The sequence below is a fragment of the Lissotriton vulgaris genome, chromosome 11, assembly GCF_964263255.1.
Source record: "Lissotriton vulgaris chromosome 11, aLisVul1.2, whole genome shotgun sequence".
In the NCBI taxonomy this organism is placed as follows: Eukaryota; Metazoa; Chordata; class Amphibia; order Caudata; family Salamandridae; genus Lissotriton; species Lissotriton vulgaris.
The window spans coordinates 644,948,371-644,968,930 of record NC_141699.1 but is presented as its reverse complement, the minus strand read 5'-3'; positions in this window follow the sequence as shown (position 1 = coordinate 644,968,930).

Here is a 20,560-nt window from a genome sequence, read left to right as displayed (position 1 = left end):
TGTTTGGGGAGAATAGGGCTTCATAGTATTTGTTGAAGCTGTCTGAAAGTTTTTCTGGATCGATTAGAAGCTTGTTAGATTTGTCTTTTATGGCTTTGATACTGTATTTTGTAATTTGTATTTAAGATAGACTGCCAGAATAGTCCCTGTGTTATTGGCTTAACAGAGTCTAACACTCATTTTTTTTGTTTGTCCATGTTTCTGCACTCTTACTTAAGAACTGGTTAAATTCGTATTTTGTTGTCAGGGATTGGAGACAGGATTCATCTTTGGAGCGTATGTGGTGGTCTCAGCTAGTATGAGTAAGAAGTACTTGAAGATAGTTCTCAGGCCTTGTGCAAGTTTGGTCCAAAAGTCTTGTTCATCTACGTTAGGAGCATATATATTAGCAACATCGAAGTAAACCCCATTTTGGACATTTTAGATATTATCCATCTCCCTTTCGTATCCACAATTGATGATAGCATGCTAATTTTAGAAGCATGAGAGATCAAAGTTATCACCCAGTTCTTTTTTCCTACTGCGGAAGAGCAAGCCATTTCTGTGTATTCACTGTGTCTGCAAGAAAGAGTTCATTCTTGATTGAGTTTGCATTCATGTAAGAGTACTATGTCTCCTTTCAATTTGCTAGTATAGTCTAGTAGATTTTTTCTTTTTACCAGGTTGTTCAAGCCTTTGATGATTAATGATATGCCTTTTATTTGAGGTGTTTTTTGCATCATGTTTAGATGTTGTTAATGTGTATTGTTCTAGGGTAGCAGTGTACTGAGAGAAGTATTCTATAGAGCTCATGTGTCTACCAAGGCGTTAGGGGTGTCCCAGTTCTGTAGTTCTGAATTGTGAATTTTTTATCTTTCTTATCCTTGTTGTACGAGCTGTCTTGCTCAATTGGACTTTACAAATTAAAAATGAAAGCATACAAGTTCAAATAACCAGAAAATATACCCTGTGTGCTATCCTAATCTGATGTCCGCACCCTCCCTTCTTTCCCCTTCCCCCATTTGTCATTTTAGAACGAGGCGATCAGGGAAATTGCAGCTTACGCCGAGAGTAGTAGTGCAGTTGTGGGTAATTTTACAATTTTAAAGGCAACTTTACAATTTTCTTCATGGCGTTTTCTCCAAGCAAATTCACAATACAAGGCAAGCAACAAATAAACCAGTCGGCTCCACTAAAGGAAATAATCTTTCACAAGGTAACTAAACTTTTCTACAATCATTTTCTTTGATGAAATCACGACCAGCGTGATTTCTCCCTAATTGATAGTTATTCCCTGTGCACCTGAGATCAACTATACCAACCGTTTGCCAATATCACACAAAGTGAACCATTCATCAAAATGTTGTTGACGATGTATCACGACCAACACCACAAAACAGCAGACAACTTACTCAGTGTCTCTACACCGAGACAACCCGTAGGTAAATAGCTTTTGATCTCAGGCCACGACAGACCCGTTTACAACTTCAGCTTCTTCGCATCAAGCACTACAATCAATCATAGACTTTAACCATGTGGACCCTAACCACTTCACCCCGCTCAACAACACAAACCCATTTAAAAAATCGGAATGATAGAAAAAGCAATAGCAAAGCGCATCCCTATTAGTACTTACACTCTTTAGCTGCTACATTTTGCCTTCATCAGGAACAATACTCCATCAGGACTCAATCAAGCCTTTTCTTTGCCGAACAAATATTTTCGGCTCTTTGGAATTTGACAATGATTTCCTTATCTTTTTCAACATCCTAAAACCTCACTTCTGTAAGCGGTATAAATATTTTGGGCCAGATGTACAAAGCTTTTTAGCGTGCGCAAACGGGTCTTAGACCCATTTGCGCATGCGAAAAAGCATGGGCCCATGTACAAACAGTATTTTGCGAGTTGCAAATAAATTGCGATGCACAAAAAAACGTTTTGAAACTCGCTATTAGGAAGGGGCGTTCCCTTCCTAATAGCGACCCTAAAGCTATGTACCAATGTTATGCAACCGTAATTGCGGTCACAAAACACTTGTAAATTACCACTTACTTCAAGTAGGTGGTAATGCATTCGCAAATAGGAAGGGGTCCCCATGGTGCCCCTTCCCCTGTGCAAATGTATGCAATAATTTTTTTAAAGGGGAGGCAGTGGTCCCAGTGACCACTGCCTACCCTTCAAAAACTGAAACAAAAACATTTCTTTTTTTTTTTTAAACGGGCTGCATTAACAAAAAAGCTGCTTCATTTAACAGCAGTCGCAGACATGGTGGTCTGCTGAGCCCAGCAGGCCACCTACATCCCTGGGAGGCCCTGTCATTCCCAATGGGCTTGCAAATTGCGAGAGGCTCATTAATATTCATGAAGCTCGAAATTTGCGACCCCATTGGGAATCGCAAACAGTGTTAAACACTGTGTTGTACATGCCAAATAGCGCCTCGCAAATTGCGAGTCGCAAATGCAATGCAATTTGCGAGGCGCTATTTGGCAGGTCCTACATCTGGCCCTCCAACTTTAACTTTCAATTCACTACTTACTCATTTGTCCCTCTGACTATACTGGGCCCAGACGAAATCAGTGCTAAAATGAGCATCCCCGGCATTCTGGCAGCCTGGCAGAGCGTGCTGTAAGCTAAAGAGTACTCTTCTAACATCCTCATACCTTCCCCCTTTGTGACCAGCATATGAAAAACATACCCGTTCCTTTTGTTCCTCACCTTGCACATTCAGTACCAAAATGCTCACCTCATACTTACACCACCACCTGTAACACTGCAAGGCTGCAAGAATACATGGTTGCTCGTTTTAGTGCTTGCATCCAAGGGCATGTAAATCGCCAAACTCCTGCTCCAATGCGAAAGAAGAGGAAGGGTACTCCAAGCAGTGTGCAAAAAGATTTCCTGCAGGTGGATAACAAAGCGTCAATGCGTTTCGGCTTCTATAGCCTTTGTCATTATGCTGACAAAATGATGCCACTCCAATTTAAATAAACATAATTGTATCAAACAGAAATAATGGACTCATTGCAGTCTCAAAGTTTAAGTGCCATTTTAGACTCAACAATGCTTACACCTTTTCGGGTTGGAAAAACAGTGCACATACATACATTTATAAACATGGTTATAATGCCCAAATGGTAAACTCAATTTTGTCACATGATTCCTTCAGTCACTTATATAAACATGATCATAATGCTCCAGTGTTCGAATGTTAAACTCAATTTTGACACATGATTCGTCAATCACTTGCATAAACATGATTACATCACAATCAAGAAAAGACACAATACACAAAAGTAACCGCCATCTTGGAGCAATGTATAATACCCCTGGCTCTATATGGCAGAACATCCAATTATATTTCATCAGGGATATCCATACATAGGAAGTCTCCGTTAATAGATTACTTAATATTTTATCCCTTCTTACTAATTTGGATCATTATAAGCACAGTATCGCTGAATACTTCCCAAAATAAAGAGAATACTTGAAAGACAGTTCATTCTGTTCAACAACGTTATTTGAACTGAGTTGCATGGTAAAGGCATATGTTTGGTAAAGACATATGTATGCTATATGTATGCATTGTAAACAATGCGGGGTAAAGGCATGCAAGGAAAATACATGCATTGTAACATCGTACAACCGAGCAGTGGAACAGAAAATTGAACAAAATGTGAAGAAGTATAGATATGACAGAAAAAGAGATGCGATGTAGAGAGAAAAGAAGAAATACAAGAGGAGAAGGAGAGATGGAAAAAGAGAGGTGCCTTTGACATAGAGATGTAGAGAGGATAAGATACAGAGAGGTAGGGATATAGAGATTATGCATACTTATAAAAAGAGAGAGGTATATAGAGATACAAGAAGAATAGAGATGTTGAGTAAAAAGAGAGGAGAAAGTGCAAAGAGAGTTTGGAGGAAGTGATCATAGTAAAAAGAGTTTGAGGTGGAGAAAGGGAGGTTGTTTGAAAGATCACACAGTGGGAAGAGAGGAAGCAGGGAAGAGTGGAGGTGAGGTTAGCTGAAAGGTTAGGTAGTGGATGTATGTCTATGTGTGTGTGTGTGTGTGTGTGTCTGTGTGTGAGAGACAGAGCAAGAGAAGTGAGGTAGAGTCAAATAGAAGAGGCAGTGAGAGATGTGGGGTTCATAATGAAATGAGGTAGAGACACAGTGAAGGCAGAGTAGTGAAACATAGAGAGAGAGATGAGCGAGTCAGAGAGGTGGGGTTTTGATATATAAAGAATAGGAGAGAATTAGGTATAGAGAGAGAGAATTGAGAAATGAGTGAAATGAGACAAGAGATACAGGAAGGGGAGATGGAAACAGCACTGAGGTGCAGAGAGATAGCTGAGGTACAGATACATTTGATATTGAGAGGTGGTTGAAATAGTCACAGTGAGTGGTGGCACGAGAGTTGAGGACATAAGAGTGATAAAGAGAAGTAGGGTAAAAAGAACTGTATTAAGAGAGGTGAGGTATATATAGGTGAGATATAAAGAGTTGAGCCATGGAAGAGGTAGGTAGATACAGATGAAGAGATAGAGAGAGGGGTGAAGAATGAGATGTTAAGTTCACTAATGAGAGAGACATGAGAGAGAAATGTATTTGTTTCTCACTTCATTGCCACCAACTGGCAGCGTGAGGTTTGTGGATGGCTATGGTGCTATACTGAGCTTCGGGAAAGCGAGCTTTCCAAAATGTCAAACTAAAAAAGAACCTGTTTTTGTGCACACCATTTACAGTGAGACTTCTGAATGATATGATCATTTTAACAGGTAAACCCTGGAAAGTGGGGCCCTGGGCAACTGCCCCCTGTAGCCATGCTGTAAAATGGCTACGCTGTATGATTATTGAGAGAATGTCATTTGCACTTTAGAGTGCCCATTTAGTTTTTGGACACCCTTACCCGCATCATATATCGGCGTAGCTCTGTTACTCCTATCTTCCAGGAAAGGCTTTTGATTTTGGTTATATTCTATTTAATGCTGCTATGTGTGTTTTAGGAAAGATGCCAACCAAATCCGTTAATAACTTACAGTGAGCACACATGGATCTCAGAATAATGCTGTAAGTTAAAGAGTACTCCTCTTTAGAACTCCCCCATTTGCGACAAACACATGAAAAACATACTCCTTTCTTTTGTTCCCCACCATTCCCAGTCAGAATCAAAATGCTCATCTCATCCTCACAACACCAACTGTAACACTGTTGTCCATAACCCCAAGGCTTGATCTTGGATACCCTTGAAAAATGTTCTTTGCAATCACATACTTTATTTCCCTTGCTCAATATGGGACTCTCTATAAAACTGACTATGTGATACAAATTGTCACATTTGAAACTTGTTTATTTCCTGATCCTCGTCATCCCTTTCACTTTATTGTGGTTCTCCCAAGTACAGTCAGACAGGTACCCATAATAGCCCAAAACACGTACAAAAGATTGACCTAGCCACGCCCCAAAAAATGACTCACAGTACAAAAATGTTTTCTAGACACACTGCTTTGATAGTTTGTGGGCCAGTAATGTTTCACAGTATATATGATTCAAAGGTAATATTATAGGGAATATCATAGTTTGAGAAAGTGGTTTTATTGGTTGGTTTGAATTGGTGTCCTTGTCCACCACAGGTAATACATTCATTATCCTTATAGGTCCAGTCAAATATTTCAGCAATTTAAACCTGATATCAACCCCTAGTAGCTATAGCACAGAGCAGACAGGTCTAACTTAACGAAAATCTGTAAAGGATTTAGGAATATCATTAGAGTTAAAAAGTGGAAAGCACAGCACAATAAAAATTCCACTCCAATTAACAAAAATAGAGTAATGTATAATGAACAAAATGATAGCAAAGTAATAAAAAACTAATAATGGAAACCAAAGATATGAATCTTTAAAGATTTAAGGGGCAATGCCACCAATAGTAGTCAAAGGTCCCTGTGGCCCAGGACATAGGTGCGATTTAAGTCTGCCCACAATGGAGCAGGGATTGAATACATCATGTGGACTGATCCCACTGGAGCCCAGAAGTAGATAAGTAAAAAAATATATTCTAAATCCCAGTCCAAAAAGGAACAAACACTGGAATTGTATCTGCTGCCATGGAACTGAAGGCCGCAAACACAATGCCACTTGGTCTCCCTGAAGCTCTGGAGTTTTTAAAGTTTTTGGTTGAAAACGCTTCTAAATCCCATCTCGGAAAGAGACTTTGTCATTTTTTGGAGGCGCCGAGATCTCCGCACAGAAATAAACTGATTGGTTAGCTTTCATTGCTGGTACCCCTGAAAATCTGGAGCAAATGTTTTTACGAAGTCTCCAAACTTCTTTTAGTGCTCAAACCACCACAGGAGTACACTATGAAGGCCCCCTCCTGGAATTCAGGGGGAAGTTAAAGACTCTGAGAGTGTCAGGCAGAGGTATCCATCTAAGTCTTGTTGTCACTAGCATCTTTGACATTTCCAGATGTTTGCTGTGTCCCTGTAACCACACAGGAGGCTAGCCAACTTACCCTTGAAGTCCACTTTTTTATACTGGATAAAAGAAGGCCTTCAGGGTTTCTCTAAGGTGACAGGCATCGGGTCTGCTCCTTTTCTGTTCATCCACAGGTCCAGAGGTGCCTTGGGGTGCCACATTAATACTTGACACCTGCTAGTGGGTCATGGTGATTTCTAGGCTCTCCCTAACCAATAGGGTAAACGTTTTCACAGGCAACCCTACCCACACTTTCAGTTGTGTGCCACTGCAGTGCCTAGATGGCCAGAGTCTTCAGTCACATTGAACATGCCCCTGAAGGCTGAAAGTGACTAGGGAAGTGTACTTTGGAAATCACTGTCCCACCCACAACTAACACTAACATCCACTTTGAAGCAGACCTGTACCCACAACAAACCAGGAGGCTGGGGTCTAGAACTTGGAAACTACTAGTCTTTGCAATGACAGACTTCCATAATTTAACACATTAACATTGTCGAGTTATTGTTAATGTAGTGTGGCTACTGAGTTGATTATATAGTGTATGGATGTGAGCGAGTTCTAATAATTTGAAGGTGTTGCGTACATTGTATAAATTAAAGGTATAAGTAGAAGTTTTCAAATTCTTAATTTTCATGGAGGCTAATTTGGATTTGTAGTCAAGGGACAAAGAACAAATAAAGGTATATCAATTTAAAGGTGGTGCGTAATGTATAATTTGAAGGTACAACTACAACTTTAGAATTTGTACTAATTGTGTATTTTAGGTTTGGTTGGTATAGAAATAATAAGTAACGTTTTCCTAAATATATTAACGGTTTAACCTTTGTTTTTTTATTTGAATAAAAAAAATTAAATAATTTTTCATCAAAATCTGTCCAAATCGTAAACTACTGTCATAGAGTGGAGTGTATTTAAGCAGAGTGGCGGCGAGTGCCATACAGTGCACTGTCGTAGACTGGAGTAGAGTCGAGTGTGTTACAGTGGAATAGCATACATTGGAGTGGTGTAGAGAAGAGTGGCTTAGAGTGAGGTGCAGTACAGTGGAGTGGGGTAGAGTGAAGTGGTGTAGAGTGGAGTGGAGTAAAGCAGAGTGGTGTAGAATAGCGTACAGGGGAGCAAATTGTTATACAGTGCAGTGGTGTGTTGTGTAGGAAAGTGGTGTTGAGTGCACTAGAGTGGACTGGCATAGTGTAGACCCTAGTACAGTGTTATAAATTAGGTTGGCGTCTTTAACGGTACAGTAGAGTGGTGTGTTGTAGAGTCTTGGAAAGTGTTGTCGAGAGTTGTGCAGTGTTCTACACTGAGGTGTAGTGACATGCAGTTGAGTAGAGGGTTGCTTAGTGTAGTGTAGGAGCATAGGGTGGATTACAGTGTTGTATAGTTGTACCCACTTTAGTAGAGTCTTGTAGGGTAGATTTGAAAAGAGTGGAATAGCGTGTGGTATTTGGTGATGATGTAGAGTGGAGTGTTGCACAGTGCCATAGAGTTGGGTAAAGAGCTGTGCAGTGGAGTGGTATCGCAGAGAGTGGAGTAGCGTGTTCTACAGTAGATAGGCATGGAGTTGATTAGAGTGGAATGGCATAGTATACAATGGAGTAACGTGTTGTAGAGTGGAATGGTGTGTAGTACAGTGGACTTGAGTGGTGTGTTGTGCAGTGTTGGAAAGTTTTGAAGAGTGTAGTAGAGTATTGTATAGTGGATGAAAGTGTTGTACAGTGGCATAGAGTAGAGTGTGATACAGAATGGTAGAGTGAAATGAGATAGACAGTTGTACAGATGAGTGGGATAGAATAGCGTACAGTGGAGTGGCATAGAGTGCAGTAGCAGAGTACATTGAAGTACAGTGGAGTAATGTCTTATAGAGTAGAGCATATTATCTGGGGTGGAGCAGCATAGAGGGTGTTGCGTAATGAGTTGTAAACTGGAGTACAGTGTCATAAAGTGCTATAGAGTAAAGTAGAGTGCTCTGTACACTGATATTAATAGGAGTACATTATTGTACAGTGTAGTAGACGTACAGCGGAGAAGTGTGGTAGAGTGGAGGGGCGTGTTGCTGAGCAGAGCACAGCAGAATTGTGTGGACTGTAGTTGGGTAGACTGAAATTGCATACAATGGTTTAGCATACAATTGAGTGGCCTAGAGTGGAGTGGCATATTTTCCAATAGAGTAAAATGGAGTGGTATATAGAAAAGTGGCATAGAGTGGCATAGCATAGAGTGGAGTGGAGTAGAGTGGAGTTGCATTAGGTGAAATATCATAGAGTACAGTGTTGCACAGTGGAGTGGCGTGCAGTGAAGTGGTATTTACTTCAGTGGTGTAGAGTGGAGTGGTGTACAGTGGAATACGTAAAGTGAAGTGCTGTAGAATGGAGTTGCACAGAGTGGAGTGGCGTACGGTGGGGTGAGTTACAGTGTACTGGCATACAGTAGAGTGGCATTCAGTGGAGCTGCGCAGAGTAGAGTGGATTAGCATATAGTGGAGTGCGGTAGAGTGGAGTGGTACACATTGGAGTGTTGTAGAGTGGAGTGGTGTGCAATGGAATAGCATAACTTACAGTGGCGTACAGGGGGTAGGTGTAGAGTGGAGTGGCATAGAGTACAGTTGGGTAGAGTGGAGTAGAGTATATTGGAATAGCGTTCCGTGGAGTGGCGTACAGGGGAGTGACATAGAGTGGAGTGGTGTATGGGGGAGAAGAATGGAGTGGAGTGGTATAGACTGGAGTGGGTAGAATGGAGTGACGTTATCTGGAAAAGCATCCAGTGGAACAGTTTACAAGGGAGTTCCATTTACTTCGGAGGTGTAGAGTGGAGTGCTGTACAGTGGAATAACGTACAGTGGAGTACTTTACAATGGAGTCGCATAGAGTGGAGCGCCGTACAGTGGTGTGAGGTACAGTGTACCAGCATACAGTAGAGTGGCGTTCAGTGTAGCAGCATAGAGTAGAGTGGATTAATGTACAGTGGAGTGTAATAGAGTGGAGTGGCACGCAGTGGAATCGCATAACTTGGAATGGCGTACAGGGGAGAGGCGCCGGGTGGGGTGGTATAAAGTATAGTGGCATAGAGTGGAATCAGCTTGATTGGATTGGAGCAGAGTGGAATAGCGTACAGCAGAGTGGTGTACAGGGGAGTGGCATAGAGGGGAATGGTGTACAGTGGATTAATATAAAGTGGAGTGGCATACAGGGGAGCAGCATGGGGTGTAGTGGTGTAGAGTGGAGTGTCAGATTAGAGTGGGATAGAATGGAGTGGCATACTGTGGAATAGCATACAGTGGAGCGGTGTACAGGAGACTGGCGTCGATTGGAGTGGCATACAGCGGAATAGCATACAGTAGACTAGCATAAAGTGGAGTGGAGCACAGTGGAGTAGGAAAGAGTGGAGTGGAATAGAGTTGAAAAGTGTTGAGTTAAGTGGCATAGAGTGTAGTTCCATACAGTGGAATAGCGTATAGTGGAGTGGCGTAGAGTGGAATGGAATGGTATACAGTTGAGATGCATAGAGTGGAGTGGCGTAGAGTGGAGTGATGTACATTGGAATAGCATTTAGTAGGGTGTTGTAAAGTTTAGTTGCATAGAGTGGAGCAGCATACAGTAGAATAGCGTACAGTGTAATAGCAAACAGTGGAGTGCCATAGAATGGAGTGTTTTATAGTGTAATAGCATACAGTGGAGAGGCGTAGAGTGCAATGGCGTAGAGTTGGGCAGTGTACAGTAGAGATAGGTACAGCGTACTTGTATACAGTAGAGTAGCAAAGAGGTGATCACAAAGATAAATTTACACATTTCAATATTCACAAAAGATAAACGTAGACCAAAAGTCTAACTTTACTACTTTTTGGTATTCACAAAGGTAAGTTACTTCTAGAAAAGTTAGACTTTTGGTCTAAGTTTACCTTTGTGGATAACAAGAAGTAGTAAAGTTACACTTCTGTTCCAAGTTTACCTTTGCAAATACCGAAAAGTAGTAAAGTTAGACTTTTGGTCTAAGTTTATCTTTGTGAATACTGAAAAGTAGTAAACTTAACAAAAGTGTAAATTTACCTTTGTGAATCGGGCCCGCAGAGTGGGATAGTGCAGAGTGGAATAGCACATAGTGGAGTGGCGAAGAGTGAAGTGGCATAGAGTAGAATAGCGTAGAGTGGAGTGACATAGAGTCTACTGGCATAGAGTAGAATAGTGTATAGTGGAAGGTCATACTGTGAAGTGGTGTGTTGTGAAGTGGTGTAGAGTGGAATAGCGTAGAATGGAGTGGCTATAGTGGAGTTGCATACAATTGACTAGCATAGAGTGGGGTAGGGTGAAGTGGAGTAGCGTACAGTAGAATGGTGTAGACTAGAGTTGCACGGAGAGGAGAGGGGAAGAGTGGATAGGGTAGAGTAGAGTGAAGTGGAGTTTAGTGGAATGGCGTACAAACGATTAGGATATAGTAGGGTGGAGTGGCATGCAGTGGAGTGGCAAAGAGTGGGATAGTATAGATTGGGATAGCATAGACTGGCGTGTTATACAATGGAGTTGCGTACAGTGAACTGTGTAGAGTGGATTCGTGTATGGTGTTGTGGAGTTCAGTGTAGTGGCATGCACAGGAGTGTTGTACAGTGGAGAGGCGCACAGTAGAATAATGTAAAGTGGAGTGGTGTACAGTGTAGTGGCTTAGAGTTGAGTGTGGTAGAGTGAACTGACATACAGTGGAATAGCAAAGAGTAGAGTGGTGTAGAGTGGAATAACAGAGAATTTTCTGACATGCGTATAGTGATGTAGAGTGGAGTTGCATATGGTGGATTAGTGTAGAGTGCAGTGCCGTACAGTGGACTAGCATACAGTGTAGGGGAATAGAGTATAGAGGCATAAAGTGGAGTGGCATAGAGTGGAGTGGAGTAGAATGGAGTGAGTACAGTTTAATAGCATAAAGTGGTGTGTCGTTGAGTGGAGTATCAATCAATCAATACTTTATTGTTTAAGTTAGTTAAAACCATAACATTGCCATGAGACACATTTAGGTATTATTAATTTGTGAGCATATAAAAGATTAAAAATATTTAAAAGTTAAAGAGAAAAACATGTAACTTTTTTTGTCCTAAAAGCTGAAAGTAATATCCCAATCCTGAAACCAGTTAAAAAAATGAAAAAAATGTATATGTCATTCTGTTTCATAATATTGTTATCAGGATTGCGGTTTCGCCAGATATTAACATTAAAAAGCTTTTTGACATTTTACAATTGCAATAGAGTTACTGAACATTACTGGGTTGACAGTATCTGCTTCCATCAGCCATGTGATTTTTTTTAATAATGTAGTACGAATTTCATAATTTTACAGGTCAACTGGGGGTCTGTTGTACCAAGTCCTCTAAGAATGGCCGCTCTACAAGTTTGGATCCCTCTTTCATTAAAAGCCTTTTTTAGGAACAGTACGCATTTTGATTTTAAGTTGGGGCAAACACAAATGCGAAGGATAAGGTCTTGCCATGCTGCACCACATAAGCTACATGTTTTGACGCTTTTGTACTTCCATGCAGGTTGATCAGCCAAACTTGGTAATGCCCCGAATCAGATTGCCATTAACTTTCGTTTCAAGTGGGGTGAACATTTTGTACCAAGGTATTCCGCTGATCGCAGTGATGCATAGGATTGGAGAACCATCCAGGTATGGGATCTTTTGGCTAAGGTGCGTTTGTTTTCTAACAGTGATTGTAGCTTGACCGCTTTGTTCGTGATGCTATGGGAGACTTGAAAAGAAGGATTCTGCGCCCAAAGGTCGGTTGTCTTAGTTTCCTTCAATGCCATTTTCAAGAATTCACCGTAACTTGAGCTTTGATTATCTTCCTGGGCTCGCCACAAGGCGTCATTTAAGGTGTTGGCTCAATTCTGGCAAAGTTTGCACCAATTTTTAATCAGGTGTATTTTCTCCCTATCTCCTGTTTAATAAGGCCTAATTCTAGTCGAACCTGGGCCGGGTATGCGATCTGAGGTAAACTAAGGACTTTTTTATAGGCCTTTGTTTGCAGGGCATCTAGGAGTATTCTGTCTTTGCCATTTAAAGCTATGCTTGGTTAGGTTTGTGCTGGTAGTAGTTTGGTACCATCACCGCTGTTAGTGGCGTAAAGGAAGGACAATGTAGTTTTTTTGCAAGGGCACAGAAGCCGTAAATAAGACCATTTCCTTTTTTCCAGATATTGCTTCTGAAATTGGAAGTTTAATCTTTTGTCTATATATACCCTCAGAAACTTATAAGTATTAACTGCTCCAAGGCTTGTCTCTCCCAGCTTGAATAGATACTGATGCCACGTATAGTTCGTAATTGACATAGTTTTTGTTTTGGTGATGTTAATTTCCAGGGTATTGCTATTAGCAAACATTAATAGCTTGTTTAGGGCTCCCTGTAGGCCTATTCTTGTTAGACTAAGCAAAACTATGTCGTCTGCGTACGAGAGGTGCGTTATGGGCAATGATGCCAGGCACGGAGGATGTGTATTTACGTGATGCAATCTGGAATATAGATCTGCTATAAAAAAAGTTGAATAGATGGGGGGCTAGTATACAGCCTTGTTTCAGTCTGATCTCTGTTTGTATCTTCCTGGACAATTTTGTACCGTTTGCTATTTTCACACGGACCCACGTGGACAATTGTATTATTGGTCGTAATATCATTTCAGGGAGACCCAGGTTCTGTAGTTTGATCCATAACAGACCAGGGTTCACAAGTTCGAACGCAGCTTTGAAGTCTATAAAACACAGTTGTATTGCTCTTTGCTGGTGTTTGCACTTATCCAATATTGTGGCGAGGGTTAAAATATTTGCTGTTGTGCCACATCCTTTGCAAAACCCTGTTTGGTTGAATGGAATCAGCCCTTTTGTATTGGACCATTCTACCAAATCCTCCAGGATTAATGAGGCAAAATATTTAGCTTCGACATCTATAAGTGCGATTAGCCTGTAGTTTGCTGGGTCTGCCCTCTCACCTCCCTTGAAGATCGGGTTAATGATTGACCCTTTCCAGCTCGGGGAAGGCTATTTGTTAAACCAATTTCGTTATAGAGACCTATTAACTATTTAGCCCAGTAATCGGGATCACCCCTGAAAATGGCCTGCGGCATACCATTTGGGCCTGGGGCCCCATCCTTGCGTTCCAGTTTGATTATTCTTGAGATATCTTCTACTGTGTAGTGTTGGCTTTCCAGGGCTGGCTGTGCGGCTGTAATGGTACTGAGGTCTTGTGATCCAGAGGAATTTTTCCCTGTGAATTTAGGCTCCAAAGATTTACAATTACTGTCTGTTATACTTTTAGGGTCTGTTATGAGGTCTTCAAATATTTTACTTAAATGAACTACCCAGATGCCCTCCGTTACAGATGTATTGTTTATTACTTCTTTTGATCTTGTTAAGCCATTTACTAAATCCCAGAAGTGTCTGTTATTTGTTTGTTTAGCACAAGAAAGTAACTTTGTCCAGAATGTCTCCTGTTGTGCTGTATGGTCCTTCCAAATTTGGTTTTTATACTGCTTTTTGATATTCTTTATTTTCTCCCAGGCATGGTTTGGGACTTTCGATATAATGTTTTTCCTCACTGCCCTTCTCAGTTCTTTTCTTAGCAAGTAGGCCTTGCTGGAAATGTTTGCATTTGGCTTAAACCTTGTTTTCTGTGCGTAGTTAATTTTGGGTGCTTGAGTTAAAAATGTATTTGTAAAAGTGAACCAATGTTCTGCTGCATTATTGCCAAGGGCAATTTTTGTTTCAATTATTTCTTTAGCTAGCAATATTAGTTCTGGCAGTGTTTATACTGACCATCAAATACTTTTCAGATTGTTTGTGGTCAATTGACCCATTTCGATGGGAGCAGGGCAGTGTTTTAAGTTTCCTGTTTCCAATTCAAGTACCTGGTATGAATGATCACTTCGGGTTGAGTACCTAATAGTGTACTTCACCACACGGGCAAGTAGTGGAAGCGTTAGAATTGTATAGTTTAGAATTGACTGAGCGTGGGCACCCTGATAAGTCCATCGTAGAGGAGTATCATCTTTTGTTCTACCATTTGAAACTCTCAAGCCAATATATTCCAGTGCTAGAACCAGATTTTGCCCTTTCAAATCATGTCTTTTTGTTGTAGAGGATGTTTGTGAGGGAACAGACCACAGCTCGTTATCTACTGTTAGTTGCTCATCACCATCTGCTGTATAGATTAGGTATGAATTGAAATCACCAGTTATCATTATCTCCCACACTAGGTATTCAAATCTGATTGAAGTGATTATTGACATTAGTTTTTCAGACTGTGCAAGTTTTTTCCTAGCGTTGGGAAGAAAATAGAGGTTAATTAATATTACTGTTGTTGTCAGATTTTTAGGCCCTTGGGTCATTTTTATTACTTGTAGTTCTGATGTCATACTAGGTAGCTGTTCAGTTTTAATGTTTAGAGCTGTTGATATATATACTGCTTGGCCGTTCTTTGGCCTTCCAAATATGATGTGTTCTGGTTGCCATTACATGGTGGAGTGTGTAATTGGACACTTCCTTGCACTCTATCAGCCATGTTTCTTGGAGAGCGATAATATCATAGTATTCCCAGTATGTCGGGCAGTGTTGTCCTGCAGTTCTCTTTTTGCTCCTGCAATGTTCCAGGATAGAAGTTTTATGCTAATATTATTGCTGCTTTTTCCCTTTGTGGTAAGTCATTCTTTTTTTCTGACCGTTTAGGGCTGAGGCCATCTAATTCCATTTGATTGTGTCTTGATGTGTGGTTTGACTGCCTGTACTATCATCCTGAGGGCTTGTTTGTCCCCCTGCATTTTGTAGTACTAAGAACACTGGGATAATGCGTTCCTCTGTTTTAATTTTCTTTGGCACATTTAGAAGAGGTGAAGGATATTGTGGCTTAGTTGGTCTTGCCATTGTAATTCCCCAACCTTCAAACTGGCATTCATTATTAAAGCTGCTATTTCAACATTTTTCCAGGTCAACAGTGTTTTTTCCGTATGGCTGCTTTTTTTCTTGAGAAATAAATTGAATCAACAATAAGTCTTTGGTGGTCTAATGCTGTAAGTGTGGGATTTCAGCCATGAGTCTCAGTATGTTCCCTCTATTAAGGAGATCGTGTTGCCCCTGAGAGATGTTATAGGGGGTTAATATAATCTGGTTCTTCCAAGTCTTTTCTTGCTTATTTTCTGTTGTAATTACTGTGGGTACAGAATGTTTAACCCCTTCCACACTCATGACGAGCCCAGCTCGTCATGGAGCAGGGCGCTCGCACGCTGATGCCGAGCTGGGCTCGTCATGAATAAAGGAAAATAGCAATTCCCAGCACAGCAGGGGAAAACGCCTAGCAGCCATGGTGTTAATACCTCTCTTTGATTCATTCCAGGTCTAACACCTTTTTGCGTATTGATTTTGATTGTGAACCTTTCCTTCAGAGCATCTTCCTTTAGAGGGCTTTTTTGCTCCATCTCTGGGCTGCCCATTATTTGCACTGGGTTATTCCTGATTTCAGATGATCGCTTCACAAGAGTCTGCTCTGATACCTCTCTTTGGTTGATTCCTGGTCTATCCCCTGTTTGCTTATTAATTTTAATTGTGAGTTTCCCCTTCGGTGCATCTTCTTTTAGAGGGCTTCTTTGTCCATCTGCGGGCTGCCTTTTGTTTGCACTGGGACACTTATGTCAGATGGTCCATTCACCACAGTCAGTTCTGACACACATTTCAGGATAAATTGACTACTTCACATGTTGCTTGATTTACTGTTATTCTGTCTTTGTGTACTTCTCGACTTATACGTCTAGTTGTCTGGTTTGTTTGAGAGTCAAATTTGTATTGGGTCTGAGGGTTTGTTATGTTTACTTCCAGTGGTTTGGTGTTAATCAATGCTATTTGGGTTTGTGTTTGATTTGTCTGAATCATATTGATTGGGCATCTGTTTGTTAGTTGTGACTTAGTGTAGATGACGACGTGTGATGGCCTTGTTTTTGCTCATCCTCTACTATAGTCCTTTATGTACTTGACATTTCTTGGCATATTTGTAATTTTTTGGGTTCGAAGATATGAAACTATCTCTTGCTACTATTTGTATCTTTTTTTGTGCTCTGATTGTTCTTTCTAGATTTCCTTGCTCGTTTCCTCTGTCTCTTGGTTTGCCAGCATATTTCTGTCTAGCCTTGGATCTCTAATAAGGCCGGAGGAGGATTTACTTGGCCCATATCTTTATCTCAGATTGTTATCCCTTCACTGATTATCTTTGGCCATTCACCTATGAGTACTGCCTTTGATTGTTCCTTACCAAGATTATTGATGTTATTTTTGAGGCCTGTAACACTGTCCGAGGTCATTGATGAATCTACTATAATCAGTGCATCTTGATGACCAGCAAAGGAAGTTTGTTGGTTTATCTTTGAGGACTCACTGATAAGATTTGTATTTGTTGTCTGACAAACGCCAAGCTTTTGCCTTTCCTTCAAGATGCTTGATAGAATTGCTGGTACATTACTTAGCTTGTCGATTGTTGGGCCACATACACAATCTGTGCCTGCTGCTGCATTTTTTTCTCGTTCCTTAATTATCAGGTCTGCTAGCGTTTCCAGTTTTGTGTTTATTCCTACGATATACGAAGCGATTATATTCATCAAGTCAATCTGTGTGTCTAACTTGTCCGATTGCATATTAAGTACTGTTATTGTGGTTTCCAGCACTTTTAACAGTGATGAATATGCTGACTGGTGGATACTCTCTTTTATTTCAGACGCTGGCCCTACTCCGCTTCTATCTCTGCTTCTATCTTGTTCCTTTGCTTTATCTACTGTTATTATGTTATTCTGCAAAAGACTTGTTGTGGTGGAGCTCGTCCGCAGCTGTGGTGTCGAATTTTGATCGTTTCTCTTTGCATTATGACTCATTCGGCTCTGCAATTGAATGGGCAGTTCCAATGTACTCGATATTTCAATTATTGGTGGCGAGTGTCCTATATCCTTTTCATTTATTGCTTTACTTTTTCCGTTCACTGATTGGTTAAGAATTTAAGCTCCCAACGCCTGCAGGAGGTCAGTGTTACTGGATAATGATAATGAGGGCACCCATGAGTTGTTTTGCTCAGAATTTGCAGGTTCGGGATTTTCTAATGTTTCCGACTGTAGTTCTTCCGACATTTGTTTGAATGGTACTATATTTAGTATTGATTTTGGTGTTGAGTGTGGGTAGTCAAAGGCATGGACTTGTGCCTGTATGACTAAGTGACTACTGTTTTGTTGGTCTTTTACAATTACATTCTCATTAGCTTTGACGACCTTCAGTGTACTATTGTCTCCTTGTTGTTAGACTCAGATCTGAAGAGATTTTTTTGTGGTGTCAATGGGTTCGGGAGGCCCTCCAGTTGAACTGTTTCTGAGAAAACAGTTCAAACCATCTGCTACCTACCTACCACTCCCCTCCTGAGGCGGAAGCCGGGAGGTCTCCTTACTTTTCTTTTGGCTGTGAAACTTTGCTCGTGAAATTTGAATGTTGCTATTTTAATTGCGTGCCTTTTGCAGCTTGTGCTCGCGCTTGTGTTAGAAGCGCGTAGGAGCACAGCGCTGCCTGCCACTTGACTTCCCAGCGCTTGTAAGCGCTTCGCTTTCCCCCCCTCCCTTGCCTGGGACTCTGAGACCGCCCTCGGCTGAGTATTGACGCCGAGGGCTGGGATCTCATTTTGGCCGCCATCTTGGGGGTAGGACTCTTCACCCTCGCGCTCTAGCAGCGCTACAAAAAGCTCACCCTTCTCTCCGCGCAGCGGACGCGATCAGCGGCCGCGCCGGATCTGCGCCGGAGTCGTGCCAGAGTCCTGCCCGTCTGCGTCCCGGAGGCGTTCGGCGTGGCAGGTACCTCTGGCCACTATGCTTTCTTAGTCCGCTCAGGAGCTCATGTCGCTGCGCGATTGGAATGTGTCGTGTCTGTCAGTCTTCCCAGGCCGATATAGGGGTAAGCATAAGTGCCCTGTTTGTCTCTGGCACCCTGTCCGCTCCCTATGTAGAGAAAGGCAGTGTAGCTAAACTCTAAGGGAAAAGATACTCCCTGAATCAGAATCTAAACAGAATAATAGACCCTTTAAAACAATCAAATAAATGTGTGCTGAAACGAAAATTTATACAGAAATCCTTTAGTTTATTATATATTATTTGTTTTTGGTATATTTTGTTTGTTATTTATATCTTTTGTGCAAAATTCATTTACTTTTTTAATTCATTGTTTACATTTAAGAAGAAGCTTGATGTGTATTCCATGATATCAAGAAACATTAATAAGTGAGAACAGAAAAATATACATAGACACAATTACATATATACATTAACCCCGTGATATACGAAATATTCGGTTGTTGGTAAATTGATGAAGGCAATGCGGTTGAGTGGAACAATTCAAAAATATTGTTATCCAGAATAATTTGGAGACAGTCCAAGATGAATGACATATTGCAATCAATATTGTATGACTCTATAAACCACTTAGTGGCTTCCATTGCACCAATGCAAGGTATATTGGAGTAGAGGCTCTCTACATCCAATGTCACCATCCATTGACGATGAGCGTTAAAGGAGGTACCTTCAAGTTGGGTGATCACATTCCTAGTATCTTTAATGTGACCTGGTATTTTTTCTATGTAGGGACGTAGAATGGCATCTATATACTTAGATATGGGTTCTGTCACACTCCCAATGGTTGTAACTATGGGGCGTAGCGGGGGGTCTTGTTCATTTTTGTGAACTTTTGGAATCCCATATATACTAGCCATTTTTGGGTTTCCTATATTCATATAGTCATATTCTTTTTGACAAATGTCTCCTTTACCTAATGCTTTGGAGGTTAGTCTAATGATCTTGTTTTTAATGATACTGGTTGGATCTTTAGTGATTTTTGAATAGTATTTTGTATCACTAAGCATATTTTCCATTTTTTCGATGTAGTTTATGGTGTAAAAAATGGCTATGCCTCCTCCCTTATCACAACTTTTCACAATAGTTTGAGTCGATTCTTTCAATTGTAGCAAAGCATTGTGTTCATCAATGGATATATTATAAGGGGTATGAGGTATATGCTTAGTGATGTTTTGTAATTTAGAGGTCACAATTTTTTCAAAAATTCCTATTTCTGGGTCAACTTGATCCAGAGAAGGAGTAAAGGTCGATTTCAGTGACAGGCCAGATCTGTTTAGTTCTGGTAACTCATTTCCTTGATGGGAGAAAAAGTTTTTTAAGCGTATTTTGCGAAAAAAACTTATCATATCGTTGAATAGTTCGAACTTATTCAGGCCAGAGTGTGGGACAAACGAGAGACCTCTTGAGAGTACTGCAATGGTAGCTGAGTCGGTGTTATGACTACTCAGATTGAAGATAGGTATTGTATTCATTGTCTCCAATACCTTGCATTTCTTGTTTCCAGATATCTCTCCGTATTCTGTTGATTGTCCTGGAATTGAGGTTGATAAGGGCCCTGAGGTTGATATGTTTGGTTACGCGCGTTTCGGCCTGAGGCCTTCGTCAGGTGACCGTCATTCGTATGTTAAACATAAATCAAAAACAGTGATTTAACCTAAACAGAAACAACAAGAACAAAAACATATTTAAATATATTTACAATTCAGACACACTTCTACATTACAGCTATTTACAACTCAGTTTATATTTCTATATTTTACGGGTCTATTGCCGTTGCTATAAGGGTATATGTACATTTTTTAGCTTTTTAGTGCAAACAGCAGATTATAATTAACGCCAGACTATCTAATTTTTATGCTCTCCAGATACATCAGTGCATATTTGTTGACAATTAGCATTACTAGCTAGATGAAAGATCGTCACTTAAAGTGTATCTATTTCATTAACAGTTCTAGTTTTGATAGTTTTCTTTGGGGATAGATATTGTTACCAGCAGCTCTCTATTAGGCACTAGAATTTCATGAAAAGAAAGATAGAACAAAGAGAGAGAGTCCAAAGAACTGGTATAGACATAGATACAAAGGAATAAGGCCTTACACTATCAACACAGAGGCAACCTAACTAAAGGGATGAAAAGATGAGGATTTGGGATGTAGGTGGAATAAGGTAAGGACTATTTCTACTTACACAACAAAGGACAGGATGACGTATCAA